The sequence below is a fragment of the Hesperophylax consimilis genome, chromosome 10 (genome assembly GCF_061612785.1).
Source record: "Hesperophylax consimilis isolate HC1 chromosome 10, BYU_Hcon_1.0, whole genome shotgun sequence".
In the NCBI taxonomy this organism is placed as follows: Eukaryota; Metazoa; Arthropoda; class Insecta; order Trichoptera; family Limnephilidae; genus Hesperophylax; species Hesperophylax consimilis.
The window spans coordinates 26,833,969-26,848,422 of NC_142845.1; the positions used below are offsets into that span (position 1 = coordinate 26,833,969).

At 30.7% G+C, this 14,454-nt stretch overlaps 1 protein-coding gene across 7 annotated transcripts in view; it reads right to left on the minus strand.

Annotated features, from left to right (window-relative positions):
- Positions 1-14,454, minus strand: part of Eip63F-1 (Ecdysone-induced protein 63F 1) — a 207,746-nt gene that overhangs the window by 180,141 nt on the left and 13,151 nt on the right. The window lies entirely within an intron of this gene.

Consider the following 14,454-nt stretch of genomic DNA (forward strand, 5'->3'; position numbering starts at 1 on the left):
ACTTTGGTGAAACCAATTTTACATGAAAATAATTTTACAGTTCAAACGCGTTTTCATCTTTTGACGGCGTAATTATATCAAGTTGTGTAATCAACTTAACATTCCCAGTTTTATTTTAAAAGGTTAAAAGAAGTCTGCGCTTGAAAGGTGGTTTTCTGTTTAGTTTTAAATTGTAGTTCTGTCTTTGTTCGTGATTCTCTCATCACCATTTTTGATTGAGATTTGTTCCGTTATGAGGTCTTGTATTTGAAATGAGTTCAAAAATTAGCATTTTTTAAGAAATACCTAACATTTTCTGGTTAGAAAAGATCCTAAAAACCAGTATTTTATTTCATTAAACAGTATTTTAACATACGTATTTCTACAGGTGTCCTGGGGTATAGTGCGCTAACTTCGGGGTGATTCTACACGATAGTACAAATAAAAGTAAAAACATTTTTTTTAAATTCCAACGATTTGTGGTAGTTTCTAGGTTAAAAAGTTGAATTGTTTCTATGGAATTTCTAAAAAGTAACTATACATTTTTACTGCTATCAACATGTAGATCTCCTCTCGAATTTAGCACCCCCGGAAACCCTGTGTAATATCATATTATATTATACCGAGGTATTCCGATAGTTTTATTCTTTTTGCGATTGTTGAGCATAATTTTTTTGAATTTGCACACGAAATTTAACGGTTGTCACCCGGCTTTGCCCTAGTTTCCAAACCTTTTAGTTTTTGTTCAAAAACATAGATCAAATAAAATGGTTTGACTTAAAAGTTTTGTTCAAAAAATAAATACAAAATAAACGGTAACAAACGGAGTCAAACTCTGAAATTAACTGTGTTTTCCTACATGAATGAGTATCTCGGTTTCATAATGAGAATTGCCAAAGACTCTTGTAATATATATCTACTTGTTTGTATACTTCATTAGTTCGGAGCCAAAATAGTATAACTCACATTTGGTCACCGTATTATAAGGTTCACTCAGATTCTATTGAAAAAAATACAGCACAAATTTTACGACATAAATTACAAACTTTCTACTCCTATCAAAAATGTAAACTGTGTAATGAAAAAACTAAAATTAATAAATTTTCCAGATCTGATATCATTTTTCTTTTTAATATCATTAAGTCCCTGCATTATTACAATTGATTTCATTTCGTGTTCCTAATAGAGTCACTCGAACTAAAACCATATTTCACTGCAAAAATAATGTCAATACCAATTTGTTTACATACTCCCTTAAACCGCACATACACAGCTTAGATATCCAATTTGCATATGTAGTAAATATTTTTAATAGCACCGAAAACTTATAAAAAAGCATTTTACATATCTTTTGCGAAATGTTTTAATTTTGGAAATAAATGTACTTTTCTATAAATAAAAAAATAATTTGTTTACATACACAATTTGTCTTACTCGTAAACAAAATTGTTTTAGCAAAGTATTATAAGCAATAATTATAAGATGAAACACAAATATAAATTGAAAAAATCTTCCGAGAAAAAATAAATGCCGCGGACGGGAATTGAACCCGCACCTTCTGACTGCCGGTCAGGTGCACAGAACTACTGTTTTTTTCCATTTATATTTGTTTTTATTGTTTATAATACTTTGTTATCCTTTGATAAACTTTGTCTTGTAAAAATAATATTTATTTTACTTTTCGGGCACAAAAATAAATAGTGAATACACATATTAATGTTTAAAAGTAAGTTTTAAGTTTTCATAAAGGTTACGACAATATTTTAACTATACTAAATCAAAGAAATAATTGTTTTGGTCAAGCCAACGAGGAAAACAGTAGTAAAAAAACTTTCAGACACCGGATTATATTGTAAGTACAAGTAATTTAGGATTTATAACTATTTGTGTTATTCTAGTTATAAATATAACGAGCGTATTAATTGGCACGTGGTAATTTATCGGATAGAAAGGTGACAAAGAACATTAAGCAAGTTGTTTCAGCGGCCAAATAAAACTTTTAAAAGCAGCTTTTGGCGTAGAGATGTGATGTTAAAAAGCGGCGGTTGGCGTAGTATTTATTGTAGTCATTGTGTATTCTGGGCCACAGCCAACAACAACTTCAGTAATACTTGTCTGCTTCGTATCATGGTCGAGCTTTGGTTGAAATGTGGATGGTGTACTTCTGAACTTGGAAATTGGCTCACAGAATTAGTATATTGTATTAGATATGTAACAGGCTGGGGTGTCGGAGGCTTGTGAGATATGCGTGCGGTGTACACGGGCGGCAGAAACAGAGGGCGGCCTGATTGATTCTACCTCAGCACAAGTAGTAAAACGTACACATATCTTCGAAAACAGTATCAATTGTAGCGATGGTTGCAACTTATACCTGCATTCTCGAAGACTAATTTATTCGTTCCTGTTTCTTTCAAGTAAATAATAGATCGAAATACATTCAATCGTGTTTATCTTATGTAATATAATAGGCATCGGTAGTTATGCAAGTATTATTAATTTAAATCAGAAAAATATTTTTTTATCATTCGTTTTCAGTTTTATTTTTCTTTTATTATTATAGTTGTTACATGACATAACCATTCTACGACTACTATGATATAGGCAAGAGAATACAAATAAGTTGTAATATATAAAAAAAAATACTATATCTTAAATAAAAATAGAAATAAATTCAAAAAACATAGCCGAATTACAACATACATAACAATGTAGCGAGTAAGAAAAAAACGCATGCTTCAGTAAACTTTTAGAAGTTGACGTTCATATTTGATTCAAATTAAAAATGAAAAATCGTATCATATTGTTGGTAGGTATGTACCTCTTTCAAATAAAGGCATTGTTACAGTGAAATTGATAACTTTATAATATCAGATAGATAGGCGTAAATACCGATAAGATTTTCCGAACACGGTCGCGTTGTTGATAGCCAGACCGTCATTGGTAATGCAAAATATGAGAAATCTAAATGGGCTATACTGGCGCACTTGTCTAAGAATTGACATTCCTAAACGTCAAACCGCTACGTAAAATTAATAATACCAATAAATTGACAATTTCGAATTAAAATATGTACTTTAATGTATATTAGCGGTCAGCATGCACTTTTTGACACTAAAAAGGGAATAAATTATCTAATGACGTCTTTAATCAAAACTAACAACTTTTGTTTCTACATGCTTGAACATAATTAATTGATTGCGTCTTAGATGAATTAATTGCGTGTATCGATCGTGTATACGATTTCTTTCAATTCTAAGAGCTTATTTAGTTCATCTTCATTCGTTAATAAGCCAGTTATTTTGCATAACGAACGACACTGTTCCAAAAGATGTGTATATTGACATCTTATATCCTTGGGGGCCGCGCTAAATACAGCGGCTTTTGTCTACCGACTGTCAAAATCATATTCTGACCGTGCTCGCAAATATCACTAAATAACCATAGATGAATTTACGCAATGAATGGTATTTTATTCATTTATGGATTCCCGATAAAGCGGCGCGTCGCGGTCCCTTTGAAAGGTCGAAATAACGTTTGGACGCTTTAATATCCACATAGTATATTTCTCAATATTGTTTACTAACTAACCAACTACTTTACAGAGATACTAGACTGGCACATAGCTCACATACTTCATCTTGGCACAGACTTCTTGTTTCATTCACATTCATAGATTGTCTCACTTCATCGTGCCATGTCTATTACTAAATTTGAAAAACAGGAACAAAACTTATTTTTATTAATAAAAATATTTGGAGCAAAGTAGATATGTGACACTTTAGAATTTTTCGTGAAATATCGTAAAACAAAATAAATTGGGGGCCTAAATGGCAAAGGCAAATATTTGTGCTAATGATAAGAAATGGATTATTTTTTTAATGATAAACTAATGTTTATAAGACAAGGTTTTATGCATAGCACGTCTCGATGCCATCTAGTGAGAAATTTAGCACTAACAAAGCCTTTCCTACGAAAATATAATTGGTTGTTTACAGATGGAAAAAATATAATAAGCAGTAATTGTTGATTGAGGTACTAGTACATATTGAATCATTTGGAGGGTTGGAAATAAGCCGACATAGCTCAGTGGTTTCAGAGCACCTGACCGGACATCAGAAGGCACGGGTTCAATTCCCGTTGGCGGCACTTATTTTTACTTAGGAGATATTTTCAATTTGTATTTATATTTCAGGCGACTAATTATTGCTTATAATTATTTGTTATAAGAAATTGTGTTGAGAAATATCAACTAATGGAGGTTTTCGAAGAATTGAAGAACAAAATAATAACTTGGTGAAGTCCCCGAAGTTGCCCAGGCTTCACGCAGAGTTTTTCAAAATCAGATGTAGACAGTAATTTTCCTATTTTTTGTGCAAAAAAAGTGTGCAAAATTTCATCAAAAGTACCGAAATTCTGCCTTAAGGAATGAGAAAGAGGGGGTGGGTGGTTTTTAGAAATCTCATAAAAACATTAATCTCTTCTTTTGAAGGTCAAATGTGCAAAATTTCATTAATCTCAGAATAAAACTCTAGGTTCGTATAAATATTAAATTCACGCCGCTCGCCACAAACACTCTTCTTTATATAAATAGATAATTTATAAAATGCAAAATTTGATCTGCGTTGGTCTTGAATATGGTCTCCGTAATAAAACCTCAATTTCAAAATATTCTAGCAAGACATATAAAAAGATTTTTTTTTTAAAACACACAAAAACTATACGATTCTGCGATTTAAAAAAATGGTACACGGGTAAGACTTCTACTCTTAGTATTTGCTGCCGTCAGACGGTCGATCGATAATTTCGGTAATTTACCATCGTTCCCGAGCATGACTGCAGATCGCCAACGAACGAACAACATTTCACAACGGCTAAGTGCACTCAATTTATTCGATGTGAACTATGTTTGTACGATAACGTTTGAAGTTGTGCTCGGGAGCGAGTTAACGAGGAACAAGTTATCGACATTTAATTCTTTATCCCCGATTTATACCCGATTTCGCTTACCCAACCCAGAAGTCTAATTCATTTCTATTTTTTTCTGTACTAACGACTAATTGTAGTTTTACGATTAAGAAGACTATCAAACATCGTATGCCCCGATACAAAATACCTAAGCTTATCAATTAGTAGAAAACGATGAAAATTGAAGCACCGTGAGCAAGCGATATCCCCTATTCATAAGGTGTACATTTAACTGAGTATTTATTCATGCAAATTGAAAATGTTAATTCTTCGTTAGCGGAATAAATAAAGCCATTGAATGTGTTCAAATACAAATAACGTCAATACTAATTTATGTTTACGTTGAAATTTGTAATTGTGCTGAATTGTGAGGAATTTCAACAAACAATGTAGTTGAATGTTATTGAACTTTCTTGTTACAGACACGAAAAATATACGCATTTCATGGTGCTTTCGACAACTACGAAGTAAACTTTATAGTCGCTATCAAATTTACAATAACAATCAACATTACAACACGCAGACTGGCAACAAATTTATCTTTATATTTTCATGTTACATCGACCTGGCCCGAAATCAATAACTTTACAATAACGAATCGAGAGGCGTAACTACCGATGATTTTATACAGATTTTCCGAGCCAAGTGGCGATTATTGATATTCAGAACAATGTTGGTAATGCAATAAATCAGAATTAATATCGACTGGCAACTCTATGCATTGACATTCCTAAAGGTCTGACGTTTAAATTGTTTTCCTGCGTAATGCGTAAAATTATTTAAGTTAGATGAACTTTAAATTTTAAAATTTCTAACTGATACGCATAAATAACATCAGACAAGCGATAAAAAAGGTACCAAAATTTTTTTATTAATTAACACGTGGATTTATTTCCGAAATGTGTATTTCCTTCGTTTAAATATTTAACAGGTGCTTAGATAAATTAATAATGTGAATTAAGAAGTGGTTTCTCTGAACTAGGTCCAGTGGGCGTACTTTAATGGCCCGTTCATTAAAAGTTCCTTTTAAAGAAAGACAAACATTCCCGGGTTACGAATAACCTGACAATATTTAAAAGTCTCTTACTACCACAACATTAAGCGGAAAATTTTGCTTGTGTTGTGATGGAGGACTTAGCCAACCGAGGAATTGAACACACTACGCCTGGGTGAGACCCAAACGCGGTGTTAACTCAGCAATGAATACATATATTCTATTCTATAGTTCATATTCTATGAAAAGTTATCTTTTTCATAAGCGGTGCTACATTTTTTTTTGATTATTACGAATATAACGTGTCTTGTATTTTTGTAGTGTCATTGGAGAGATGTCATAATTTTTCAAGTTTGCTAGCATACAAAAGGACAATTTCTTCTTTCGAAAGGCAATGATTCTGAAGAAAATATTTTTTTATAAATGTGTACTTTCAGCTTCACAAATCCTACATTTATAATATCCATTTATTTAAGTAATAAATATATTAAATTTTCTGAATTGAAATTATAATTGAAAAGGTAGTATTATTACACTTTTTTGATAAATACAGAATAATTATAAACTAACTTATGGATATTCTGAAAGGAGTGAGATCATTTTATTAAATTAAATCAGAAGTAGATATTTACTAGCCATATTTTAAATAAATATAACTTTATTCCTATTTCAAATATGGGTTGTTAAAATAAATACGACAGTAAGTATATATTTCTACATGAATTTGTTTTTATTAATTTATTTTTAGCACTCTCAGGTTTTATATTTGCTTATATTTTAACAATAAAACTCTTTTTTTTTATTTTCTACACGCTAAAATATAAAAATATTCAAATATTATAACAAAATTTGGACACCTGGAAGAACTCGTTCAAAAAGAGTTCAATATTCCTTTCTACTCGCTAAATGATAAAAAATATATATTTATTATAATATAGGAATATTCACGTGTTAATTCTCTTAGGACGAGTTTTTCTTATAATTTGAACAAATCTTCAAATTTCAAAGTTAATTTTCAAGTTCTGTGAAATATTTTTTCAAGTTTCTTTCATCTCAGTTCTGTCAAGCAACTAGCCAATAATGATATAAAACAGAACTTTCACAGAACCCGAAAACGAAGGTTGAATTTTGATGAATTATTCAAATTCTCTGAAACAACCCGTCCTTAGTGTCCTTTGAAAACAATATCCGTACAAAAAGTATCATTTTTGAATATCAGGCTGATGAATGCTCCAAAGGCTTTAGGTTTAGACCTGGTATAGTTGAACAATGCTATAGAAATGTAATTTGACCTTTGAGTTACAGACGCGTTTTTTTCAGACGGAATATTGAAATGACGAAAGCGATTAAAGAGTTACAACGCTTTGATATTTAAAGTTCAACGAATAAAGAAAGAAATTCAAACAGTTGTGATAAATTAAACACAAAACAAATCGGTTTTTAAGAAAAACAGTTCCGCGACCTTCTTCATGCAAAACTTAGTTTTGGAAATGAGGCCAAAATACTTAAACAAACTGAATTTTTTTTTTTTATTAAAATATCTAACAGGTTTGTGAGCTATTTTTATTTAATCGTATTTTTTATTATTATCTATTGGTAAATTAATAATTCCTACTTTAAGGACAGTTTATATTTTAAAAAAAATATTTTTTACCATAGAAATCTGATGAATATAAAATTAAAAATAAAATGTATTGAAAACATCATTTACTTTGGAACACTTTTAGTTCATAAAAATTTTAATTTGGACCCAAAAAAATGGACGCAAAATTATTTTTCTAATAATTACCACTAACATAAAATTTTCCAAATTAGCCTACAAAATCATGAAATATCGACTTATTTAATGGCCTGCATATTAAAATTTAAAAATAGATATTTGCAAAACCTTATGATTTAAAAAATAACTTTTCGGTTTGGTTAAGTGCTTTGGTTTCAAATCTAAATTTAAGTTTTGTATCAAAAAAGCCGATCAACCATTCCTCTTAATACTGATCGAATGTTAAAAATTAATGTTTGTTTTGCAAAACATTTTTTTTCTATGGTAGAAAGCGCTCCAATAATTAAGCACCTTTGGCGTGTTTCTCGACTATGCACCGGTGACGAAGGATTCAATGGCGCTAATTCCTCGGAATATCTTCAATTGAAATAGTGGTAGAACAATGACAGCTTTCCCACCTGACGCCAGTGCTCGAAAAATTGCAATCCATTTATTAAGTTAGAGGAATTTATCAATCTATCGTTTATGCATAGAGTCAAGGGTTAGGTTACATTTTTTACGCCTAATTCCAGTAGGTGCACAGGTAATTCTCTCCATGTGTAATTTAATCCATGAATAATTCTGGCAATGTGTGTAATTTCGTCCTAACGTAATAACATACTGCCGGAAGGTATATAATAAGTTATTAGTTTCAATCTATTTGAAATGTGACAGAACTTAATTACATTGGCAGCTTCTATGTATTAGGGAGTCATGGTTAAAATTAGACGTGTTTTAAGTTCGAAAACAAGACGACATAATGTCATTTTCTGGGCAGAAGGTCTCGGGTGCGCCGCTTTCCCGCCAATCAGCCGGAAACGGAAATCAAGGTCGCCCAAAACGGAAGTCCGGCCGTTTAAACCGAGCTCGGATACATATTTTGCAATTAGCAATAAGCCTCTTGCATCGTGATTTATTTTATCTTCAATTTTTTTAATCAGGTTGGTACTCAATACCTTTAAAATGCTTTGCCAAGGTTTTTACACTTTTTGATCGCATTGTTTATTGTTTCGTAAATATACATATTTTAATCTCCTGATATTATTTGAATATTTCATTAACAAAACGGCATTAGAAAGAGTCACAGAAATGAGAGAGCTTGGTATCATTTTAGATGAAAACTAAACTTTGATAGTCACATCCACCGACTTGCGACCAATAACTTTAATTCCGTACAATCCATAAAACTGTTAGACGTGTCTCTAGTCAAAAGCTTAATCGAATAAAACTCAGTAGTTTCCCTTTTACATAATTCATATTAATTACATTGAACGAATACAAAAAAGAATTACGTTTCATAAATTTTAAAATAAATACCCGCTAGAATACAAAAATTATCCTTTCCTCCAAAAATTCATACATTAGAAGACAGAGGCAAAATAAATGATTTAACTTTCTTATTTGAAATACTTAACGCTAAACTAAACGTTCCGAACTCTTGCGACTTATAATCTTACACATACCTGCAAAAACAACTGCATTGCTAATTTTCCGATACAGAGGTTTCACAGAGTGGGAAATCAATAAATTCTTAGATGATATTGATATGTTTAATGGTAACTTTGTGAATTTTTTGGATCATTTAAAAAACCTTTTCTTGAACCTTTGCTTGTCTCTTTGTAATTCTATCTGATTACTTAAACCTTTGCTTGTCTCTTTGTTAACCCATCTGATTACTTGAATCTTTGCTTGTCTCTTTGTAAACCTATCTGATTACTTGAACCTTTGCTTGTCTCTTTGTAAACCTATCTGATTAATTGAACCTTTACTTGTCTCTTAATTAAAAGCTATCCAAATACAGCGTGGCAGACACTTTCAGAATCTGAAAGTTGCTTGAAATGGATTTAGCCGTATGTAAGTGACCAAATCTGAACAACCAGGTACTTTTCAACCTTCCTCTTCCACAACATACCCCGATTAATCAGTCTCACTGGCTCTAAGCATTTGAGCCTCAAAAAAAATTTATGTAAAAAAATTTTATAATAAGTAATTTTATAATTCGTGCAAGTGGCTCATTAGCAATTAGCAATTACAGCCCCGTCGACAGATAAGGGAAAATATATTACCTCGAAGGGTGTTTCAATTTGTCATTCGTCGATTAGATCAACATCGCGGGGGTTGGAAAGGTGAAGGTGTTATTGTGGTTCGTTCAAATGCATCACTTATCGATTTTTGTAAAACCCGTGGACTTTCACGTGAATACTTATCGTAAACAACTGTATTTGGAATATTCTGTGTAAATAAAATAGTGTAGGTAAATTAAATAACTTACAGTTTAATATATCAGCCAGATATCAGAATAATATTAAAATCCCAAAACTGAATATTAAGCACCTTAAAAATACCCGCCTATATCGAAGAATAACTTATTTACAATTCACTTTAATCCAAAAAAATGTCGACATTTTTCATGAATTTCAGCATAATTTATAGAAAAATTCATTAATTTCAGCATAATGTATAAAAATATTCATGAATTTCAGCATAATTCATTAAAAAAATTCATGAATTTCAGAATAATTTATAAAAATATTCAAGAAATTCAGCTAAATTTATAAAAATTACCTAAAACTACTGAGTGCAATTTGTTATTTTTTTTAAATCTAATTTTTCTATTATTGGAAAATCTCGCGTTCTTTTTATGTTTTTTTTATTATTTATTTACGAAAACTTTTAAAATATTATGTTATTATTGACTTACATGTCTTTATATAACTGAGCTAGATGAAAATAAAACTTATTTTCCTCCATAACACTATATAACATGTAAAAATTTTACATCTATTATAAAAAATACAATATCAAATAATAATAAAAACTTAGTTTGAAAATTTTTATCATTTCCCTACAACCCACGCTTTTTGAATTCACCTTTACATACTGTGCTTTCGTCGTCTGCTTTATTACGCAGTCTGTTTTGAGACAAGTAACTACTTTCTACTACGGATACAACTTTATAGAATTGATATTTCACATGTTATTTAGATTATATACCTAAATGCGCACTTTAGGTGAAATATCACAAAACTACGCAGTAGAAAGCAGGACGATTATAATTATTTAGAAGTTTTACATGTAATTATTTTATATTCTACTTATACGTGTAATTTACGTTGCCAATATGGCTACATTATCTTCGATGGAAATTACCTACTTTAAAGTTCAATATAAATTGAAAATAGTTTGATTGATACAAAAAAAATAATTAAGAAAAGCTGTGCATATTTCATTTTTTGCTTATTTTAATCTTACACTTTGCAAGAGCGTCCCTGTCAGCACGGTGTTAGGAAAGGGGAACTACATCGCCACCCGGTTGGGCTGCTTTGTGAGACGGGTTAAGGTAGGGGCTATGGGAAGGGATTTATTAATGCAGGTATTGAAGAGGCCCGGATTATACGAAGGTGGAAAAACAGATGCCGGTAGCACTTTACTGCCTTAAACATCAATAAACGGTGTTTCTGTAGCCGTTTGACCGATAATTATAATTGTTTCCAATAAGTACAAATATTCACATTAATCTATTAGATTTCTTTAATACACAACCTAGCGATGTTTTAACAATATAATTGAGCAGGCACAATGGGTTCAAACCAATTCCACTATGAATATTTGTGTAAAAACTAGACTGAAACGTTATTATGAATATTTAATTCACTAAATTCCACCCAATATTCTTAGATCAATTAATATAAATATATGTGTGCATCTCAATTTATTTTTACCTTAATTTAAATTTACCTTCATTTATAGTTTTACAATATTACATTTGTAAATGATTTTAATTTCTGATAAAGCTAAAACACGTGAATGTATTTCTAACGAAATCATAAGAAGAATGTCAACAAGAAAAAATAATATACTCATAAGTAAAATGTACATTGTTTATTTTCATAAAAGATAACATAAATTTAAGACGATACCCTAATATAAATTTACGGGTCTTTTATAACAAGGCCAAATTCAAGTAATTAACAATCATGACAGAAACATTGTATATGGCGCTACTGTTTGTCTAGTTAATTAATTAATGTATTATGTGTAGATGAAACATGAAGCTAAAAAATAGGTTCCGCATTTTTATCTCCGACTGACCTCCAAATATCCCAACGTTCTAACTAAAACTACTGGGTCTACGCGCGCCGCTTATATCGCGTTCTAATAGTGGAACAAGATTCGACGACATATTAGTACGCAGTATGGCCTCTAATTGCAGCTCTATGGTCCTGTTAACATATTACATTGTACACTCTCGTATAACCGGGACGGTGATATTTTAAATTGCACGTGATGATATATAAATGAGAAGTCCCGTGTTACTTTTCTAGGGTGATTCATCTAAAAAATTTGTAGCGGATTAAATCTGGTTTCCAATAAACAAAAAACTTGGGATGGAACCAAATATTCAACACGTTTTATATCATTTCCTTGACCTCCCGACTCTCCTTGAATGAAAATTAGTGTCGGGAAATCTAGCAATATCTTCCGTATTGGCGCCTTCGTATTTTGAACACTGTACGCGACGTATATAATTAAATAAAACTGGATTATTATTAGTTTTGTTACAATATCTATGCATTTAATCAACACCTTCTTATATAAATGTTAGCACGCTGTCAGCTAAGATGGCTGCAGATCTTGTTGATTATTAAATTCGTACATTCCTACAACCTTGTGGGTGCCACCATAGTGAGATATTATTTATTTATTTATTCGTTTTCGGGAAATCGACAGTTTACATTTAATCAGTTTGTACATGAGTATTATATAGTAAAAAAAACAATTATGGCTTTTCTCCTTGTGATTTTACCTCTACTGAGACAGCATAATAAAGAATAAGTAAATTAAATTTTAATTTTTGAAAAGAAATATGAATTAAAAAATGTATGTAAAACACAAGATTATATAAAATGAAACATTTACAAAACAATACATTTATTACCATGGAGAGAGGTTGTAGATATAAATCAAATCATAATAGAGATATAAACAATAGAGATATAAACATTATTCACAAACCATCAGAGAAATATTCTTTCATGGACCTCTTGTATTTGGTAAGTTTGCAACTAAAAATATCAACCTTGGATAATACGCTACTGTAATTATTGCATAGTCTGTTCAGAGTTATTTTATTTATAGAACCAAAAAAAATCATAGTAAAAAAAAAATCAAAGTTTTTGGTGTGGCAGCCTGCGTACCTATATATACCTTGGAATGACGATCTTTATTTATCAAAAAAAATCTTTCAAATACGAAATTTCAGAAAATAATTACACTTTTGACATGACTGACGATTGAACCTTCCTACCCAGGAACTGAACTCGACACCTCTACCGACTTTGCCAGAAGTACGATCGCGTAGGACCGAAATTTATTTAGTATAATAATTGCTGTGATGTCATCACAGAAAAATGCGTATATGTGGTTGTGTGGTTGATAGAATGTGGTTGTGTGGTTGATAGAATGTGGTTGTCTGGTTGATAGAATGTGGTTGTGTGGTTGATAGAATGTGGTTGTGTGGTTGATAGAATGTGGTTGTGTGGTTGATAGAATGTGGTTGTGTGGTTGATAGAATGTGGTTGTGTGATTGATAGAATGCATTGTCATTGTCAACGAGTCTACTTGCCGAGTTTCAGCTAGATGATGATAAAAAGATGTATTTTTACAAAAATTTTGTAAAAAAATAATATGTGTATGTATGCATCTACCGCTGTCAGCGTACGAACATTTTTGTAAGAATGTTTTACCTATTTAAATCTGTCTTCATAATCGAGCAGATTATTTCATTGAAAACTTCTCAAGAGATTTTAGGGATTAACAGTATTTTTTAATTTGACCTTAAGATGTAAACAACATCTATGAGTATTATAAAATATGTTTAAAAAAATTAATTTACGATCAAGAAATTTAAAACAATGTTCATAACAACTTTTAAAAGTACAAAATTGTCAAAATACAAGATTCGATCATAAACGTATAGATTTGTAGCTACATTTAATTGAGTTGTGAACATGCAAATAGGCATTTTTCCAAGATTGTTTTTAAGAAATTTATATTTTGAAACGTGTTATTTTAATGCAATGGAGTTGTTTTCATAGTTGAATTGGCGCTATTAAACTTTCAGACGGTCGCGAAAACAATTCTGATCAGCATTAAAGTAATGGATTTTTCTCCGATATTTTACCAATAAATCCATTTTAGAAGCAAACAAAAGCTTTGAAAGTATTTCTGTCAGAAACACTGCTACGCGTATTGCCTATATTCAGGGGCTTACCGGCTTTAAAAAGGTTTCACATAACAAAAAACATATTGTTGGAAACGAGCTTTGAAGTATTGACATTAAAAAAAGAAGATTAAAAGCACAAATATTTATGTTTATAGGAAAAAGAATTCTTGTAATTCTACTACGTATTTGCGAACAATTTAAGGGAATTTTTGTGTTTTGAACAACGTTAAATTTATAACGCAACATTTTCAATCTGTTGTTATTTAGGCTACGAATTAGAAAGATAAATTTTATCGCTGTTATTGAATTTTCCTACTTAAACATAAATTTTGAGCGAGGCCGGGAAACGAATGAGAAATAATGATATATAAAATTTTCGTTCATAAAGATAAAATTAACAAATCTATTAATATATAATGTATATTCCTTTCAAAAATCGTGAAAAACTTAGCCAAGACTTAGTTATATGAGAGAATTGGTCGTAAATATTTTTAAAGAACCTTTAATAAATTTTATTTTAGACATTAAAAT